Below are 22935 nucleotides of genomic sequence, written 5' to 3' on the forward strand. Positions count from 1 at the left end.
CTAACGCCGATTTCTCTCTTATAGTATTGCATTTTTGCTCTGTAAATTTCCCGGAAATAAGGAGCATGTCTTTTAAAGTGGGAGTATGCTATCAAGAGCAATTTACGAAACCTTCGTGTGACAAATACGATTTCTCGATTGAGGATTACGGCAATGCACAGCTCGAAACTAAAACCGGGTCATTATGGACAAATTCTAGCATAAACTAAGAGGAAGAACATTCGGTATTTAGAAATTATCCTATAAAAAAAGACGGAAACACTAAACGAATGAACGTTATCAAACTCATGATCCAGGAAAACAATAAGGTCTTACTGATTCTTGAAAATTGACGCACACTTCATTTACAAATAATACGATTTGTTAATTATCTAAGAAAGACCTCAATAAATTCAGTTTGTTGTGTGATCCTTGCTTCAACGTTATGGTTTAACAATTTGACTTTTCAAAAAGAATACGTATTATAACTTTTTAATCTAGCAAGAATAAATACACCTTTTGCTGATGAACCTCTCAATCAAAAACTACCTAAAATAAGACTTTAAATACATTTATACTATTCTTTATATTTATTTTATAAACTTTCGTAACAGTCTATTTCCAAAAATTCAAAACCGACTCTGGCAATTTTACATTTACAAAACAGTTTTGAAACATTTACGTCGCATAATGAATGAGAATTCCCCAATGATTTTATGGAAACAATACGTGTAGAAAGCCAAAATAGAGAACTTCAGAAATACATAAATCGATGTTAACCTTTTGCTGTCTTGTCATGTCATGAACTTTTAATGTAGGTCGTGAAGTTTAAAACCTTTTTTTAAATAATGTACAACGCACACAAAAAGAATGAGTATTCTGACAAAAATATCCAGCCTCGCTTAATAAACTAAATAAGACACATACGTTTTCGACACATGATTACTGCTAACAACTATTTCAGTATTGTTTATTACACAACTAAAGTAATAATTGCTTACGTTCAGGTTACTAGTACACTTATTATTGTTAACATTACAATGAAATTAATGTAACTGCATATACCAAAGCAGTATTGATTCTAATTTTGCATTTTGTCTTATTGATTGAGTAAATTTCCTCCGTTATTCAGTTCTTAGGATTTGCTTGATTATTTGCCATGCATGTCTAAATGCCAAATATTCATCAACACAAGTGGGCATTTTAAAATGTTAAAACATTCAAATATTGCGTGTTGTTCAAAGTGTCATAGCAAACATTTTGAATCTTGGTTGTATTTAAACAAATATATTATAAATGAAAAATATTATTAAGTCGATTACGAACTTGGACCCGAAAGCCAGAGCAAACAGGAATATTTGAGAAATTCAGAAAATGTAACAACTAAATACCATAAAATGTTTTGTTCGAAAATGCCACAGTTTTATATAAATTACTTTCACTGCTAACACGTTAAATTTATACATATTTTTTGTTGTGGTTATCAAATTTAACACGTTATGCGTGTAAGACTCCGTCGTATATTAAATCAAGTAATGCCACTAATAATGTACCCTTCATATTACTCGTTGTATTGAGTAACCTCGTCAACGCCTTTATATGGCTTGATATCTAGAAAGTATTTACCATAAGAAACATTATTTTGACAATGTCAATACAGAAGCATTTAACGACAGGATCATTTTCGGTAGTTATCTTGTAACAACCAGCTAGTCTGTTGTTTGAGACAAGTTAACCATAGTCGGTATTATGCATTATAATTTGGCATACACAAAGTATTGAACATTAAAATACGAAAAGTTCAAAAAAACGTATTCGAATGGTAAAGGTTATTTCAACCAAGTTTAAAATTGACACTTAGCCCGACAGAATAACTTAATACAAGGAATAATTCGCCACGTCGGAACGTTTGGTACAAATACATTAGTGGCTTTAACCTGTTTAATGGTTTGACAATCCTCACATAAAGCAAATCACTCTCACGATTCACAAGTTAAAAATCATGTACTTTTCTTAATTTGTCAAGGAAATTCGAGATATATGGTAAAATAATGCAAGCACGAATACGTTATCTGGTATCTAAAAACTATCCGTCCTCTTATTTCGCTTAAATGGGCCTTTTCACGTTTTGGTAAATTGACAAAATAAAAAAATATTTCAGATTCGCAATATTTCGTTGTAGTTATGTTATCTATGAGGAAACAGTGATAATGAACATTTTCCATGCTCTAAAATATCCGTTATCTGCATCGTTTGACGATTTAAAAACCTGAAAATTATAAAGCGTTGCAACGCGAAACGATTGAATAATTTGGAGAGTTCTGTTGTTCTCGTTATATTTTGTTATGCTACGAGGATTGCTTATATATAGTAAGAAAAACATCATTCATTGTATGAGCACGAATGGTCGAGTGGTTTTAGCGATAGACGTTTGCTCCAGGGGTCAGTGGTTCGAGCCCAGTAGAGGGTTACTGATCTTCTTTCTTAACATGTTTTCTTGTTTTTAACTGTTTTTTTTTAAGATCAAATTTTTACATTCATCAATCTAAAGCATTTCATGACAAACTTCAATACATTCGACAATCTGTGAAAAGAAACCTTTAATTTTTTTTCCAAGAAGCAACAATAGAAACATATTTTCAAGACATTGCGAAACAAAGTTTAGCCCATCTTGCCTGAACGAATCATAGACAAGCCTTGCCTTGCACAACCCGGCAGTGTACGTCAATTATCATGAATGGTTAATGCCTTGTTAATTTGCTTAAGTACTTTGCTTAATGAAGTTAGGTTTTTTTGTGCAATACACGCCACTCTTGCGAACATCTTTTGAATCAGATTTGATTTTGTTTATAATGACAAGATATAACCAGCGAACTGATTCATTATAAAGAAGTGAAACTCCAGCTGCTGGAGCAGTATTGAATTTTTATTAAAAACAATTAGTTGGTCCTTTCATGTCTAAATCATCATTTGAAAATCAGATGTTTTTCACGAGGACTTCCTGATTACAAATCTTCCGCGTTAAAGCCGTTATGAAATGCTCGTTGTTACCGGAACATACTGTAAACAATCCTATGAAAATGAGATTGTCGCGTGATAAGATTTTATGTTGGGATGGTCAGGTGCATATTCCACTCACAGTTTATAGACTTGCATATAATATTTAGTGCTTTAAGTTCAAAGGTACTGTTAAATGTAGAACTCCTTTATAGAAAATATGTTGTGGTTGTTTCAAGAGTCCCTAAAGTATTTTTTTCTTCATTAAAATATGCACGTGTGTGTTTAGTATTTGTCTTAATTTTGCTTATTGACATATTGATTGCAGTTAAGTAAAATAACAACAGTAATACTTATATATTCTATTAGGTACGTTTGTGTTTCTTAACATTATCAAAAGACCAAGAGAGCACCTAAATAGGAAAAAGTTACTATCTAGTTGTGACAAGAATGATCACAATTGACAGTCATTGTGTGCAACGTTTACTGCAACGAAAACCAAATTCAACGCTTTGCCGAGGCAGTAGTTTGAACTGTTTAGTAAGTAGTTATATCTTATCATACGTTTGCAAATAAAACCTTACATGGTGGTCGAACTAATCGATTGGAATACGTATTTGTTTCGAAAATAAAAAAATATCCAGAAAAAATTCATATGAAAACATCACTCAGCATGATTTACAATTTACTTAGACGAACTCCTAACAGTAAATAATATTGAAGACTATAAAACAAAAAGACAAAAAAAATCAGAAAATAACGGAAAATTACAATTATGTTGATAGTATTGCTATTGTTTCCAATCGCCCGCATGGCTTTTAAATCAAAACTGCCACGTTTATCTTTCAATCGACGTTGCTGACATATTTATCTTTTTGTCATCAAAATTGTCATCAAATATAATACTCATGTTTGGACGACGTTGATCGATATTGAGAACGCACTATTGTTATTGTTTCATATTTCCTTTTACATCATTCAATACGTTCTTAAATAACAATTGGAAGTATTTCACCTTACAATTGTTTGGTTCTTTATTTGGTTATTTCAAATTATTCAATATTCATCCTGTTTATAACCACTGTTATTTAGGACGTCCTCTTTTTTAAGCAATGTTACTTGTTAAATATTGCTATATTTTCTTGCACAATACGACGAATATCTGATTAGTTATGAAACCAGGACGGACTTATATAGATAGCTATATGGTACTTATACTCTCGTCTTCTTATAAATATTCAACTTTTATGCAAATCTGTAACGGCATAAAACATTAAAGGCGCATTAAGCAACCCATTCGTCCATTTAAACGACATGAAACTTCACAGAAGAAATGTTCAACCCTCCATTGATTTGATTTAAATTGTGATGTGCATCATTTTATCTCCATACTATAATCACTATTATGTTAAAAAGTTATGTAAATTTGAACATTAACTACTTTCATTTCAGGCGTGGACCTACATATATTATCCGCCATGTTTGTGTTCCCGTTTTTTTTTGTGTCTTAAAGAGCGCTTTAATTTTAAGTCATAATCAATTTTAGGTACGACACAGTGGCGATATAATCAAACTTTTCACGAAGCCACGGAAGTTGATTTCTCTCTGACTGTAACTTACGACGATGGCCATCGGACGCTTCCGTATTTTGATTGCGGCGGAGGTTTTATCTGGATGATGACGTACACAGTTCCCTTCTTTGGTTACGATAACGGAACGTTTCATTTTAAGTAGGTTTACGCCTCATTTCGGAATAGCGTGATCCACTTGAAGTAACTATTCCTTACTTACAGGTCTAGCACTAGTCAGAAGTCAATATATGTTGTATATTTTATACGTTTAATTATATATATATATATATAAATAGTTCAACAATGTAATTAATGAACTACACCGTACGGACCGTTGAGTCAGTTATAATAAAATCGTTTGCACGATTGATGTTTCATTTCAAGTACTGCTTCTTCCATTGTTATTTTCAGCATTATACGATACATCCATTTAGAATGAAATTTTGTATTGTGTACAATATTAGACGACACAGTTTATATTAATTGATGAACACTCCAAATACTGCAATTATATAAAGCATTACATCAAAGGCTTAGAACATTTTAAGGACTTATATAGTAAATATTGTTCCCAAGAGACCTAAAGACAATTACATAACAGTCTCATTTGTGATGACATGTAACAATAGTATACCTTATGTGTTAGCCGGCATACTAATAAGAAACACATAACAATTAAAGTCATACAGACTCTGTTCAAACATTAACTGCGGCTGCTCTGTCCTCGGGACAATAAATATTTTTCAGACCGTGCCTCGTTATCACATTAAATAATTATAATTGTTATACATAATTTGGATAGGGGCTAGTTTGAAATAAGTATCTGAGTGAGCTTAGACTAACATTCACGCATATGCATTTGTATATAAATGATCGTCATTGAACATGGGTAACGTATTTAGTTTGAGATTTATACTACAACAAACAGAATCTAAAATGCAAAGAGGGATTAAGGACATGATATTTGATATTTAAAGTTGACTTTTTCTTAATCGTTAAATCCTTTATATCATCACGTTACAGCAGACACATAGTTTATTTGTGCATTTTTTATTAAAATGAAAGCTACCATGTAGCATATATATAATGATGATTAGGACAATATAATAACAGAGTTTTAATACCCGTGACATTTCCAGAGGCACCAGTGGAATTGATATTGATGTTCAGAAGGTGGACATTGACCCGTGTCCAAACGAACCTGGTGAAGAGCTGAACGTGTTTGCACATTCGGCCCGCTGTAAAAACACTACAACACAGGTAGGTAGAACAAAGTATTCATTATAAACAATGAAACAGAGTATTCATATGTTGAATATAAGTACTAAAAAAAAAAATATATTTTTTTATACCACATTTATATAGCGCCCTTTTCCTACTGGAGATGTGCGTTCAAGGGGCGTTACAGTTTTTTTCCTGATCATTGGGTCCGTTAACATCTTTGCGCAGTATGCAGCCACGGCACATTGGCTTATTTCCTCACAGGCACCCATTTATACACCTTGGTGGAGAGGAGCAGATGTGGGATAAATTTCTTGCTCAAGGAAATTCCAGTGGTCGGGGCGGGATTCGAACCCGGGACCTCTCGATCCCTACGCCATCGTCCTACCATTAGACCACTGCTCCCACGTTTTGCGTAATGCTAAAACTGTCCGTATCTCCGGAAAATTAACAACCTATTAAACACCCTGGACACAGACGGTGATTCATTTCACGACTTAAAACTAATAATGTGTCCATTTGCAACTTCCGGCATCCGGTGAACGTTTCGTGCGCCAGCGTGCATAACTTCTTTAAAAATTAATAATAAGCAATGGTAGACAAACACATAGGCTCATAGGAAAGCTTTTACACTATGCAATATTTGTCTTGCTTGACTATTCATATTCATTTTACGTTACTAATGTCGGGCTGCATTTTTCATTTGAATGGTAATCTGTGTACCATACTGTCATGTTCTGATTATGAACTGTATGATTTCATAGAAATAATACATTTACCTTTTGAAAAGTACTTTACTTTATTATATGGACTTAAACAAAAGTTAAGATCATTTGGAGCTAAAATTGTTATCAATAAAGAACATACACGTATTTTCTTGTTTTAAAGCTACATATTATGAAGCAGAGAATAACACGGAAATAGGTAATTTTATATGATTAAAAACACGAAATGCATCAATTGAAACAATCCGTACCGTAATATAACATAATACGTGAGCACACTGCTTGTTTTGTACTTATTTAATATAAAATAAAATCGTGAATAAAAAGAATCAGCTTCACCTATTATGTGAGCTGTCTTTCACTAAACAGACTAAGCACTTTCTTCTAAATATGTGTTTCTTTGCAAAATACAGACCGTGTTAATAAGCTTTGACTTTAATGTTTTTTGACAATTTGTTTCATTGAGTACCAATTTGCAGTCTGGGCTTTAAGGGGCCTTTTCACAGATTTTGGCATTTTAAAACTTACTCATTAAATGCTTTATATTGATAAATGTAAACATTGGATCGTAAAAGCTCTAGTAAAAAATCAAGAATAAAATTTAAAAAAGGAAAAGAACATTGCCCGGAGCAGGTTTCGAACCAGTGACCCCTGGAGTCCTGCGAGTGTCCTGAAGTAAAAACGCTTTAGCCTACTGAGCTATTCCGCCGAGTACACATACTTGACGTATTTTATACCTTATATAAGCAATCTTCGTAGTTTCACAAAATTTAACGACAAAAACAGAACTCTCCAAATTATTCAATCGTTTCGCGTTGCAACGCTTTATAATTTTTAGGTTTTAAAATCGTCAAAAGATGCGTATACTGGCTATATTAGAGCATTGTAAATGTTCAGTATTACTGTTTCCTCACAAATATCATAACTAAAACGAAAATTCGCGAATCCGAAACAACTTTTTTCAATTTTGTCAATTTACCAAAGCGTGAAAAGATCCCTTTAGACGAGGCTCTTTGTCAAATGCGTTTGCAAAGATGGATTCTATTTCCCAGACACCAAAGCTTAGAATAAATACTTCAATGGATCGACCATAGAAATTAAATATAGGGAGAAAGTCGACGTAAGCTTTACACACAATTGGTTTTTAATTAAATTAATTTCCTGGCAATACATTGCTTGAACGAGCAGTGCAGATGATTTAATGGTTATCAGGTTTATATCAGAACGATTTGTTTGTCTCACATTTACAATTACATATATTACTAAAATCAAATTACATATGGTATACACGTCTACAAATGTTTTGTTCCTGACATAATGCAAAACTATTAATATGAACTTAAATGTAACTATGATGTAGGTGGCGTTGTTTGTAATGTACGAAAGCTTGTTATTTGTGTTGTTTTATTCAATATACGACATACAATGCATACATGTATTTGATCATAAAACAAATTGATACCATGTAGCAACAATAATACAAGATATGCTAGTATATACTTTAAAAAATGAAAAGAGTGACAAGAAAAGAAAGAAAAGAAAAGAAATAGAAATACAACAGAATAATTATGAAGGAGGATGAGTTGTATGACGTGGGTAGAAAGCATACTGGACTTGTTATGAAAATTTAATTCGTTTCCATTTTTGTTCAAATATATGAAGTGTATCATTGTTTAGGGCTATTTCTTTTTCAATTTAATTTTCAGTTTTAAATAATTGATAAAACAGTTCATTGTAGGTGTTACTTTTCTGTATTTCATACTGAATATGAAATATTTCATTAATATAATTATGTAATTCACAGCATCATTAACATCTTGTATTTTTAAGGGTATTTACACCTAAAATGATGTTTAAGAAAGATAGTTTAACGTTCAATTGTTGTTTCTCTAGAAAGCTTGTCAATTGATTCCATAGAGATTGAATATGTTTACACTCCCATAAAAGGTGTTCTATTGTTTCAATATGTTCACTATACATATCACCTAGATTTGTATTGGCTAGGTTGCATTTAAAAAGATATTTATTTGTAGCTATGAATTATCTAGATGTATTTATATTGAAAATTTATTAGTGTGCTATCAGTAGTTGATTTATATGGCATGACGAATATTTGTTTCCAATTAAATTCATTTTTTCCAAGAAGGTTTTGCCATTTAGTTTGAGTTTTAGAGATTTTGGCAGGGTTTTTAAGTGTTTGAAGTGTGTTAAATATTTTGTTTGTTTTGTTTTGTTTTGCAATTATGTTTTCTACGAAAGTTTTTTAGTTCATGGTGTGTTATTTGTATTAGTAACAGCTTTAATATGTTTGGGTATACTTTTGATCAATGTGTAATACATCAGGAAATTACTTGTGAGTATTCCAAATATGTAGCATAAGTTATCAAAGGAATAGAAGTCGTTTATTCTGTAGTCGTATACTAGTAATTGATCTACATATCAAGCTAAAATCATGTACAAAGTCCTGGTTATGGTCTTTCGTGTTGTCCATAGTTATGCTCCAGGTTACTTGCAAGAAATGTTTGTCCCAGCAATCAGTCGGTATAGACTTCGATCACAAAGTGACTGTTATCTTGTTATTCCCAGGAGGCGAACTAAGATGGCGGATAGATCTTTAGCTGTTGTTGGCTCGAAGTGGTAGAACAATCCACCAAGCCACTTAAAAATCATTGACAATGAGGGCTATTTTAGATCAAGACTTTAGACTCATTTGTTCAATCTTTTTCACGGATAACCAATGTGCAGTGTTTGTGAAGCGCAATAGAATATTTTTTATAATAATCTTTGCCCTATATAAGTGACATGTATTTGTATATTTTATGTTTCGTTCGAACCAATTTTTATAGAAAAACGTTTAATTATTAGTAGTTATGTCTTTATTGTTCCATAAAATGATTTTACTGTTTATTTTCGTTTCTAAATGTTTAGTAACTTTACACCATGCCGATAGAACATTCGATAGAAATATGTTTTTGGTTGAAATTTCGTCTAAGATATTGATGTCGTTGTTAGATTCAAAAAGTAAGGAGTCACCATATGTTTTAAGGATTTTCTGGTAGAATAATTTCCATTTACTCGTATTGGTGTTATCTTAATATCTTTTTACCCAACTGCATTTGATTGCATTCAGAAATGAATCTATATCTGTTAGTCTGATACCTCCATATTCTACTGATTGAACTTATTGAGTTCGCTTAATTTTATCAGGTTTACCGTCCCATATGAAATTAAATATTTCTGATCTTATATCTTCAATAATATCATTTGGTGGGTTTGGGAGAACTGTTCGTGTATAAATTAATTTAGGAAGTGCAAACGTTTTCAACACTGTGTTTTTTCCGATAAGTGTAAGTTTACGATGCTGCCATTATTTTAAACAATTTTTAAATTTTTGTAATTTAGGCAATATGTTTTTTAGAATTGTTTCATTTTCATTGTTTGTAAAGGTTATTCCTAACGTTGTTGTTTTATCTGATGTGTCTTTTAGTCAGTGTATATTTTAGCTTAGATATGGAATTAAAATAATTAAATAATTTTCCGAATAGATGACAGCGGGCTTGTACACGAAGATACGCAATTATAAAGGGAATATATGGTAATAAATTGTTGACCCGGATACATTTTCAATTTTTCAATTTTTCAGTTTACTTAGGTAGTTAGGTATCTTTTGACGAGCTTATTTGTAGGATCAGAGACTGACGAAATGTATTCTCAAACTTATGAGCAGTTTCCTGTAGGTAGAAACTGCAAACAATGGTCATCTTGTAACTTTTATACAATGCATTTTATACATCTTAAAAAGTTGTCAAAACAATAACTTATCTTCCGATATAGTATCTGGGGTTTCATTGTTGTTACACACGATAGCAGGTTGATTTGTGATGTGTGGATGCAGAACAGCTTATCCTCGTTAATATCTGCAATGTCGTCATAGTTCAGTCATCATGAAACATATTTACGATCTTTCTTTCACCGAGTTTGTTTGGCTAATTTATGTTTATTACGTTGCTTATAAGAAAGTTTGATATCTTTTATAAATGGACCCTTTTTCTTTGCACTAGTAAAACCTTTCCCTTAAAACTTTAAAGAGATTTTTGAAAGCTACAATATTACAATACTATAATGAAATGTGTAAAATTGGATTCGCGTGTCAATGTTTAGTGTATTGCAAACGCATTTTGTTTGCCATTAATGTTGTGATGTATTGATACCTAGCAAACCGGTTTAAACCCAAAATGCTTTGATTTGACCGTCCCAATGCGGTCTTCCATTTTTGAAAATTATAATTTTTAATAACTAGGCATTCTGTAGAGTATAGGAGTAGATATTAACGATATTTGACCAGAAATATTATCTGTACAAACCTTTATCCGAAGGTCTACAACTTTTTGCCTTCAAACTTCATTTCATTGAATCGACAAAAGGAGGTTATATGCAACTGCACCGCTTTTCACCGTTTCCAATACAAGACTTGACACTACAATTTTGCCATACGTTCTGGACATTCAAAACACGTCTTAGCCAACTTGTTTCTGAAAACTCAATTTTGATTTGCATTTATCATAAAAAGACTATATTCTATCGTTGATCAAAACGTTCCAAAAAGCTTGTTCAACAATTGTAGCCACAAACGGATTTGAAACTAATTGCAATAGCCTAGATGTCAAATAGCCAAACAACAAATCACTCTTCATGACTTAAGATTTAAAGTATGAAACAATTTATCAAAGCCCTTTGCCAATATATGTGTAAAATAAATGTTTTATTAAAAAAAATATTTATGAAAACGGTTTTTATGTTATTAATGGTAGCGTTTTTTGATCGTTCTTAAAAAAAATAACATAAATCAAACACTTAGCACGAGATGAATTATCATCGTCCATTTCTGATTAAAACCTAGTAAATAATCGACCATTGAAATTCGAAAATCACATTTCTGTGTTTATCCTTTTATAATTACCTAGAAACTGAGAATACATGTTCCTATCCCCAATAAGTTAAGACCTCTTTACTATGTACAGTTTTTCGAAGAGGGTGACTGTAAATCTGTAAATACTCCTTGATGTAAATCCATGGTCTAATTATAGTCATGACCTTGCGTGCTATGTGCCTATAGAGCTATCTAATACGTGCAATATGGTGCTTTCAGATGACTTTGCAAAAGTTGTATTTTTACCAAATTTGACACCACTTCCTATTTATCATACAAATATGTTCTTTTTTCATACACGTTAAGTATTTACAATAAGTAATGGCATGTAATACAATAGATTAAACAACCAAAAAGGGTGGTTTGTACTATTATAGTGTTAGGGAGTTCAATTACTATTTGGTCTCCATGATTTCGACACTGCACTTAACTTTGTCTTATCTATGCTCGCGCCTAAAAAACCCAGCACTTATTATCGTCCAGAGAAATTAAATCTATCGTGATTCCTCTAGCGAGTTAAACATTTACGTCGTTTCGCTATCTCATAAATGAATAAGAGAAACATTATGAGAGAAAGACGATATGTATAAAGGTCAATAAAGCATGATTTTAAAGATTGAACACACCATGACTTACATATCGAACTTTCAGTGTGATGTCAGCGTATCGATTGTGTTATTAGTTCATGTCGATATATATGTGCTTACACATTTATCTTTGAAAAACTACGGAGTGCAACGTTACCACGAACATATCAGTCCACCGAAAGTATTGCAAGATCGGCATTCTCCATGTATATGTCTTATTTGATTAAAGGAAACTGCGTATGTCCATATTTTAGTGGAATCAATGTTAAGGTATCTCAAGCATGCTTACATCTGTTTAAAGATTTGATGAATCGGTCCCAAACTATATGCGTTATGAGTAAACAAGTATATTTAAAACACAAGGGACACACTATCAAATGTGATGCTTGTCTGTTCTAGGTTTTGAAAGCAGCCTCGCCTGTCCTCTTTAGGATACTTCTTCTTGGTGCATTTCTTATCTTATGTCCGGTAAGTATACGAGAGAGAAAATAATACAGATAAGCAAGATGAAGTGACGCACTCCTTAAAAGCAGAGCGTGTTTATGTCTGCAAATCAATCTGTTTATTTCAAAGATAATGCAGTTCAGATAGTTTCCAGAAGGAAACAAAACGTAGTTTTATGTTTTTTTAAATTTGATATCAAATAATTATTTTTGTTGAAACCAACATATGCCAACATAATTTGTACCAAGAAAGCCGTCATGCCCTTCTAGTGCTTAAATGACAATACTCAAGTGTCTTAATTATAAGTTTTCATTTAGCACACTATTAGGTAATTCTGGCTGTTCTCGGAGTTGTATGTTTACTTCAAACAAATATTTAACAATATAGTTTTCCAGGTTTGGTCTTCTAGACATGTTATTTGCTTTTAGAAATATTACTATGTAAATAAGCAAGGCCGACTCACCAATGATCCATGCAATTTGTAGTTTATACACATAAAGGATGTATGTGAATTTAAACAAACAGACTTAACAATTTAATATTCATCGAATTGGCATCCCCGAAAAAAATAACCAACTTCTTTAAATATCAATAATGCGCATAATTGATTTTTTTTTATTTGTGTTGAAGACAAAATAAAAAATTATATCAGTTCATCTCAATCAATACTGATATTAACTATTTGCCAAAATGATGCATGATCATCATCACCAAAGAAAAACTTTAATGCACTTGAATCAGCGTATGACATTCAACTATTGGTGTTCTTGAAAAGAATTGCTTAATGACATGTTATTCGGTATAAGATCAATACGTAGATGAAATTTGATTATCAATAAGTCTAAAAGATGTGTGCTCCACGTCTTGGTCTTATTATACGAAATTTCCGCAATCTCTACGCTTCGAGTTTTGTCATAAACACGTTTGACCTTTGTTTCCCTAAATTTAATTTCCGCTGCCGTTCACAAAAAATGCGAAAAGCTCTTACAGATCATGTTACCGGTCGATGTAAACAATGTGAATGCGTTAGCTAAGATTGTTTATATGCAGCACAAGAGGCGTTATTGATGATGTGTTTATAGTTATATCAAACACATCGTGATTTGGAGGACCGGAGTTTCAACAAACAATAAATGTACGTGTTGTAAATATGAGTTCACACACCATCGAATGTAATTGAATGGAGAAAATCGACACTTTGATCAAGTGAATCTTGTAATGAGAAAACTGGACATAATGCATGTGCATAAAGTGTCGTCCCAGATTAGCCTGTGCAGTTCTCACAGGCTGATCAGGGACGACACTTTCCGCCTAAATTTGATTATTGCAAAGAAGATACTTCATTTAAACGAAAAATGTCATAAATTTTAAAGCGGAAAGTATCGTCCATCATTAGCCTGTGCGAACTGCACAGGATAATATGGGACGACAATTTACGCACATGCATTATGCCCATTTTTATCAGAACATGACTCAATTACGTTTTGTTCATGATCGGGGAGAGACCTCGATATCCTGGTATGTTTGGTAGCACCACAATAAGAATACACTAAGGTTTAAGAACACAATTATTTAGTTCTTATCTACGCAAATGCATATAAATTGACTGTATAATGTCTCACTATTTTGTGTTTCTTAAAATAAATAACGACGATTATCAGCGTAATCGACTCACGAGAGCACGTTTTCTATCGTTTATAATAAATGTTTATTTATGGTTAGCAGGTGTTTCTTAAGAAAAGATACATACTATTGTCTGAACAATTGTGATTCTTAAAACGCACATTTTTTGCTGACCAAATAATTAATGAGGTATATTGTGCATAAAACGTGTTTCACATAATCTGGGGAATTATTAGACGTGTTTATTCTCTCAAATATTTTCAGATTGACAGAATGCGTTTTGAACCTTTAAGTAAGTAACTGATATCTCACATATAAGTAAAGAAATGCTCAGTGTAAAAGGATCAACCAGTTAAGTAAGGAAATACGCAAAAACTGTTTCCATCCATGACAAGTATATATACGGCTGGTTCAAGTAAATGCATACACCTTAACAATACAATTCATCTAACTAACATTATTGCAGAGGAATTATGTTCTCGTATACTTGCTTTAGACAAATGTTCATTTCGCACAAATGACACCGGTAAAAAATCTAGCTCAAAGTATTCAATCGAAAAAAAGAGAATTAAGTTAACACAATTGGAAGGAAAACATGTTTGCATTCTTAACATACCATAGTTGCAGTTCGCAATTAAAGACTGTTGTAAGTTTAATGAGCTCTATATCAATATTCAAGTAGAAGAAGACATTGAAAAGTTTCCATTTCATAGAAGTAGTTCTCGGCGTGTTATATTAGAATCAACTTGTTTGCTTTTATACGCATTAGCAATACTATAGGATAACTAGAAACAAAAATGCAATCTTTTATATCAAACAGTTAATTTATGTTTTCAAACTCGTTAGCAATCTCACGACTGTGAGCTTCTCTTAAATCAATAAACTAAAAGAACAAGAGTTCTTGACATGATGTAAGACGTTGTGACCCGTAAACTCTTCAAAATAAAAACTCCGTCATGTAAGCATTAACATTTAGTTTTCGTGCATGTGTTGAAAGTATGTTACTCTTTCCACTCAGTTTTAATTAATGATATTGCTCAGAATATAAGATCTAATGAAGACTTTTTGTAGGATCAAAACTATTATTTAGCACATGAACACCCAAACATTTAAAGTAATAGACGTTATTTAGGTGAATGGGGCTTGATAAAAGTGCGTTAAGTATCATCATAAATTGTCTTGGCTTCTCTGGAATGACACATTTAGTCTGTATTTTCTTATGCACTAAATGTTAGAATTATGTCCCTTGTTATCTGGTCTAACCTAATGAGTCTGTAGACATGTCTTAGGTTTCAAGTAATAACCTACTGCTTTTTTATGAACTTGCACATGCCTACTCATAAACATGTGCATGTCGCTGCTTCAATTTCTTATGGGCCGTTTGGTATTTGTAAACAAATTTTATTTAAATAAAAGTCATTAATGCAATTGGAAATTTACAACGTATACTTTGAAAAACCATTGCCTGATTGAAAAAAATCTGAATCGCAAAATTTACTTAAAATAATTGTTTTTGCGCAATAATTAGTTGATCGACATTGTACATGTATATTGAAATAATGATAAACTTGCAATGTCAGGATGAAAAGTAAACGCATATGTGAACACCAATCCACTTCTGTAGGGCCAGAACACGACTGGTTCTATCGTCTTACCCCACCGGACAGCTTGTTATAATAATGTTACGAATGGACAATACAGTTGAAATACGGTTTATATACAGTTGAAACTTTATACTGATTATATAATTATTTCACCATTTATGTATTATCTATGCATTTTAGCTTGTTGTCAGCTATTTTGAGGCAAGCGTGGTGACATGCTGCTTACGGTTTTGGTTCAGAGCTATTGGATTCTCGATTTAATACGGAGCACGTTTACTTAAAACGTGGAGGAAATAGTTTCTTCTAGCAGACAAACCAGACAATAGGTCTTGTTATATCAAATAATTATGACACATGCGTCTGGTATAATGAATCGGGAAGTCTTTTGGACATACTTTCTATACATCAATACGTTATCACGGGAGAAAGATCCATTCTCGACATTTGTATTTTGCTACTTCTCCGAATAATGGATTCTTGAAACGTACTTTGTCAAACATGTTCTTAAATAATCGAGTGATTGGGTCTTTTGTGTTATAAAACGCTTGCCCTTTGGAAAAACATGTTTTGAATTTACATCAATCTTATTCGTATCAGTCAAGATTTAACTGCAGTGGGTCGGTGAAAGCTCCTTAGGCCTATATTGGAAAGTGTTTATGGAAGAAACAATACACACATGTTTGTTATTTAAAATACACTATTTAGCAAACTAGATATTCGTGCAATGCGTTTCGTTGGAAAACGGATCGAAAGTTATATAAATTATGTTTCCGGGTATGCTTTTGTAGTGAACATGTTAATCCAGACAGACATCGCACTTAAATTCTGTTATCTATTTCTATGCAGTGATTTATTAAAGAAATTCTTCTGTATACAGAACGTACAATGATTGCTACGGACTACGCGATCTGACTTCAAATGAAACCTAACGCACGTGTAAAAATGTGCGAAGGCGGAATGTTATTTCTTTCAGGATATCAGTGGTATTCCGTGTGAGGTCTGCCCAAAGCATCAAGATCTCTGATACAGACCTGATGAAAAGATTATGCATCATCGTCTTCCTGTTTGGCGCCTATTCCACGGCGAGAACAGTGGCAGGTCTTCCCAGGGTTGTGCAAGGCGCTTATGTCTTGTATTTGACTTAGCTATTTTAGACAAAGGTAAGCAAAAAATGTATATAAGCGTCGTCATGGCTCGCCCGTTATTAATATTTACCCGCTTGTCTGAAAAGGGCCTTTTTACGTTTTTGTAAATTGACAAAATTAACAACAGTTGTTTCAGATTCTCATTTCTTCCTTTTAGCAATGATATATGTGAGCAAACAGTAATACTAAACATTGCCCATGCTCTTGAAAATCTATTATATGCATCTTTTGACGATTTGAAAACCTGAGAAACGATTGAATACTTTGGAAAGTTCTGTTGTTGTCGTTATTTTTTGTGAAACTACGAGGATTACTAATACAAGATAAATACATCCTCGTATAGCATGAGCGCGGATGGCCGAGTGGTCTAAGCGGAAGACGTTTACTCTAGGACTCCAGGGGTCAGTGGTACGAGCCCAGTTGAGGATTACTTTTTTTCTTTTTTTTAAATCGTATTCTTGTGTTTTTCTTTACTGGAGATTGGTCAAATGTTTAAATTTATCATTATAAAGCAGTTTATGATAACCTCAAAAATCTGTGAAAAGGCCCCTTTTAAACAACGACTGATTGGGCATGAAAATATAAATAAATTGATAATTTCAAGCAAACATATTGTTAATTCGCCAATAGGAATGATGCGTGGGGATAATAATATGCAACTTAAACACCGGCAGATAATTTGTTCCGTCTTACGATTTTGTTCTCGATTAATCTCACTCGTCGTGTTAAGTTTCGTGAAGAAAAATAGTGTGGAAGTAAATGTTGAGCATTTAACAGCTTACACAAGCTATTCACATTTTCGTTTGCAAATTAACTTATGTCATTTTAAGATAATTGTAGTGTTATATAAATAAATACATACATACATAAATAAATAAATAAATAATATATAGATTTATTTAGAGATACATAGTATCGTAGAGCAAAAACTGGTTTATATCTTTAATATTGAATAAAAATAGCCAATTCATTTATCAGCATATGAACATTTTTATATCTGCGCTGAATTCCCCTCCGGATTCATAAAGTTTGATAGGTAAAAAGGAAAATTTATTGTCTTGGAAGAATAATGCTATGCATCCATATAGAAGTTGTTTTCATTATAAACGATATCGTGTTTTTTTTAATAAATAATTGTTATTGTCAATTGCAAAGTTCTTTCAAAGATTGTTTAATTTTGTTACATACGATTTCATACGCGATAATATATATTTTCACCAAGTGTTGTCAAGATTTTTCGGAGGTTACAAATATTTATCTGTTGATGAAAGTGGAATATTGTTAAATATAATCAAATGAAATTTCAGGAGCACGTGTCTTAAAATCTGCCATGTGAGTTTCAGAATATGGAATATACACACATCACTTACTTGTGTTATGGTTCATTATACAGCCCAATGCATATATGAGTTATTTTAGTTCGACGATTTCTTCAAATGAATAGAAAAAGTCAAGTTATCTGTTTGGAAACGCTACACAATGATTAACAAACTGATTTCAAATAATTTCCATTTGAGAGAACAAACAACAGAACATTGAATTAAAAAGGGACAGTATGCCAGATTGAAACTCTATATAAAACCGTCATTAAATGATACATTTTAAGCAAATGTATTTGCACATTTTCATATTATTAGTAGTTAGTATAAGTTTTAAAAGTCCTAACTGGAGTCAACAATTCATAATCGTGCTTTGCGTCTGACTGATGGGACCAATCTGCAGCTATAGGTGAGTGCTTTGAGTCTGACTGGTGGAACAATTCTTTGGCTATAGATTAGTGCTTTGAGTCTGACTGGTGCGACCATTCTGCGGCTATAGGTGCGTGCATTGAGTCTGACTGGTGGGACCATTCTGCGGCTACATGTGAATGCTGTGAGTCTAACTGGTGTGACCAATCTGTGGCTATTGGTGAGTGCTGTGAGTTTGACTGGTGGGACCAATTTGCGGCTATATGTGAGTGCTTTGAGTCTGACTAGTGAGACCATTTTGCGGCTATAAGTGAGTGATATGAGTCTAACTGGTGCGACCATTCTGCGGCTATCGGTGACAGCTTTGAGTCTGACTGGTGGGACCATTCTACAGCTACATGTAAGTTCTTTAAATCTGACTGATGGTACCATTCCGCCGATTGAGTTAAGTGCTTTATGTCTTGCTGGTGGGACCATTTTGCGGCTATAGGTGAGTGCTTTGAGTCTGGCTGGTGGGACCATTCTGCGGCTATTGGATAGTGCTTTGAATTTGGCTGGTGTGACCATTCTGCGGCTATAGGGTAGCGCTTTGAATATGACTGGTGGGATCATTTTGCGGCTATATGTGAGTGCTTTGAATATTACTGGTGGGACAATTTTCTGCGGCTATAGGTGAGCGCTTTAAGTGTGACTGGTGGGACCATTCTGCGACTATAGGTGAGTACTTTTTGTCTGACTGGTGGGATCATTTTGCGACTATAGGAGAGTAATTTGTGTCTGACTGGTGGAATCATTCTACGGCTATAGGTGAGTGCTTTGAGTCTGACTGGTGGGACCATTCTGCGACTATAGTTGAGTACTTTGAGTCTGAATGATGGGACCATTCTACAGCTATAAGTGAGTAATTTGTGCCTCACTGGTTGACCATTAGGAGGGTTTAGATGAGTTCTTTGAGTCGCATTAAAAAATACCACACAAATATCAAAAACAAAAAGCTAATTGTCACATCTAGTCTATTAATTACTTGTGAACATGCACAATGATATTTTATTGTGAATTTTTTCTAAGTGTTTTAGATGAGCATGGCTGCTATGCTTGTTTTAAGTAAAATGGATATTCATTGATTACACAATTGTTACGGTAAACTTGAAGAACATCGTGTCTCATACATATGCGGGAGGCAAAATACTTTTGTTTACACAAAATATTCGAAAATTTGAATGGACGATACTTTTCATTTTTGAAATAATGCGCTTTATATAGCCAGTTGTAGAAACTTTCTTATATCAAATAAATTTGATACTTCATGGGGTTCTCAGATAAACTCCAGTTTACATGTGTCTGTATAGAGATATTAGATCTACAATTATGATAACATGTATGTAAACTTTGATTATGTATTCACAAGCCGATAATATGCTTATATGTAAAGCATGCTTGTCAGCTCATTGTGTTAAGTCAAACTATAGCACACTGGAATCACTGACTTCAAAAGAGCATTATTTAACTGCTTAGTTTTCGGAAAAAACAAGTAAATGTATTACGTTAATTACAACCTAAAGTCAATTACATTACATTGTCGGTATTGTTTGTTTAAGCGGATTTATTGTTTCTACTGTGGGGTATACGACTCTGCATTGTAGTGCGGAAAGCGTCATCTGAATTTAATGAGAGTCGCTTTATCAGTTGGGCAATTTACAATGAAACGCTTCTTTCCCTGTTCCTAAATGTTTCAATGTAAGTATAATGAACGTCATTTAGATAGTTCATGACAATTCAAAGTTTTCTTAATGAAAACTTATCCTTATCCAGAATTTAATATATTCCTAGTTCCATATAGCTTAGTATCTCATAATTGGTCCTGTATTGTGACAATATTTTCCAGCAAGTCGCAACATTCTTTGGAGATATATGCACTCATGAACTTAGGAAAAGTTTGGACACTGATCATAATTGTACATGTGTCATATAAGTCACAAACTAGTATCCCATTTTCTCTGCTGTTGTTATTTTATACTATGTACAAGTACAGTTCGTTGAAGTTGTGTATATTACACTAATTGTTGCAGAATTGCGACCTGGGACTTTCAATTTTTTAATTAGACTGTTTTAAAGGGCTTTTCTCTGTGTTTGATTAATCTGAATTATGTTATTGTAAGTTTTTACCTTATGTGTATGCTTCATACTTTTTTCGTTTTTTTACAGGATATTTCTACAGGATTCGTTTCCAGCGAATCCAGATTTATTGTATCTAGTCATCTGTATACATTCTAAATTGACCACTACAGTCACTTTAGCGTTCCTTTTTAGGATTAAGTTATGTTGAACAAGTGCTTTGTTCTGACGATTTATATTTGAGAATTAACAGCAAATTTGACTAACACTCAAGGTCCTTTTTGTTTCATATTAAATAATTAAAGCCTACCAACCACTGCTGATGTTTTGAGCAAAGGACTAAAGCTCATCCGAAGTCCGTTATCAACAGTCGTTAAGACGGATGAATCTTCAAAAACATGTAAATGTGAAAAGCTTCATTTTTGTACCATATGGAAAGTGCCTCATAATATGACTTTTCATGTGCAAGTTAACTTTATTAATATATTAGTGAACGTAGCTCGTTGGTTAAATAACCATACTAATTTGATAATACGTCTGCATCGAACCAAAGCGCTTTGAGACTGTTCCAATGCTAACTCCATTTTTTACAAATATTCCGATAAATCTATCAAAGATGGAGAGTCAGAAAGCCCTTTGGAAAAAGATATTCAGGTAAACAAACAAAACGAGTACGACGTGTGTTTCGATTGTATAAATTTATAATTTAAATATATATCGACTAATTTAGGCCACACATTGAACTCTATTTATACGTGTTTGAATTGGCATAATTTGTTTAATAACGTAATTGATATTAAGCTACCTTTTTGGTGTCTATATACACTTCAAGAAATAATTGACATTAGACGTTTATATACGCAAGAGTAATCTTTTGTTTATTTGCAATAAACGGTTCAAATCAATTGTATTTTTGTCTCAACATACACCGGTTATCGCCGGTAGCAGAGAGTGCAAATTGTAGTATATACAAATGCATGCGCAAATTGCATTTCGTCGGTCAGATGAACTATGTTGTAATACTGTTTTTAGAACGATATGAATAAAAACTAAAACCTAATTTTGTTCAATATAATGACTAATTATTATCATAACGTGTCTTTTGTGAGTGCGGATCTCAGACACAATCAACATTCATCACGTATGCTTTCAGATCAATTAAATTACAAGTGGCTTCATGTGATTTCATTTTATCCAATTTTGCATTGTTGTAATTTCAGGAAGAATTCCGTCGCCTATATACGCAATTAGAGACACTTAAACATAGAAACATGAAACTTGGTAACCGCCATTTGCAGCATAAATTGTCGGCAATGGCGGAAGCTGCTCAGAAAGATGACAGTCCAGATAAAACAAAACATTTTACTCCGAGCATGAACGAAAAGCGTGTTATAATCAATCTGGAAGATTATAAGGAATCCACCCGATGGAAGGGTCGTGACGCTTAATTGGACGACAATCAATTGACAGTGATATGCAAATTTAAAAGTGCGATGGAAGTTCTAAACAATTAAACGGAGCCGATGATCCATATGCCGATACTAGATGTTTTCTGAAGGATTGTTGGTGCAATGAAGTAATGTGAAAGAACCAAGTGTTTTTGTTATATAAATGAGCACTTGGGTTTGTTCTCAATTCACATATGGCGTGTTTAACTGGAAACAACACATTACAAAAAGAAGAGATTAGGTAAGCGGTCCGAACATGTTTAAAATCCTAGAAAGAAAGAAGAAAATGCAGCAAAATTGAAATCAAAACAAGCACGTCGACATTGCCCACTGCAAACCTGTAGACTCGACTCATTTCACGCAATTAGTAACCTAAAGAAATTTACAAGGCAACTGTGTGATGTTACTAAAAGTAATATAAGTGTGTCCATGTTACTAATATTTATATGAGTGTATCGATTGCAATTTATAAGTGTGACACCATTGGTTTTGATGTGACAAAATGGCTTGCACATTTGACGATAAACGTACGATTAACTGTACAATTATATACATATAACAATATTTACAACAAATTTTAATAAGTTCATTATAATAGTCTAGATATTTATTTCAAACATATTTATATTGCAAGAATGATCATCCGTGGGTAAAATGTCATTCAGTTGAAGAAAGAATGGTGGTTAAAGAAAAACAATGTATTAAAAACAGTGTTTGCAATGTTCAACTTGTCTTTATAAACACGTTTTAAGTTAAACTTTGAAAGATTGTACTAGTTTGTTTTAACCAAATATATTGACTGCAAAGTTTTCGTTTTGCAATAAATACCTTTGTTAGAAGAATACAGCTATTTACTAA

The 22935-nt window shown here is 32.9% G+C and overlaps 1 pseudogene; it reads left to right on the forward strand.

The window, feature by feature from the left end:
- Nucleotides 1–22077, forward strand: part of LOC127863327 (probable G-protein coupled receptor CG31760) — a 52851-nt pseudogene extending 30774 nt beyond the window's left edge.
- Nucleotides 22078–22935: the final 858 nt, after the last annotated feature.

The sequence above is a fragment of the Dreissena polymorpha genome, unplaced genomic scaffold, assembly GCF_020536995.1.
Source record: "Dreissena polymorpha isolate Duluth1 unplaced genomic scaffold, UMN_Dpol_1.0 chrUn005, whole genome shotgun sequence".
In the NCBI taxonomy this organism is placed as follows: Eukaryota; Metazoa; Mollusca; class Bivalvia; order Myida; family Dreissenidae; genus Dreissena; species Dreissena polymorpha.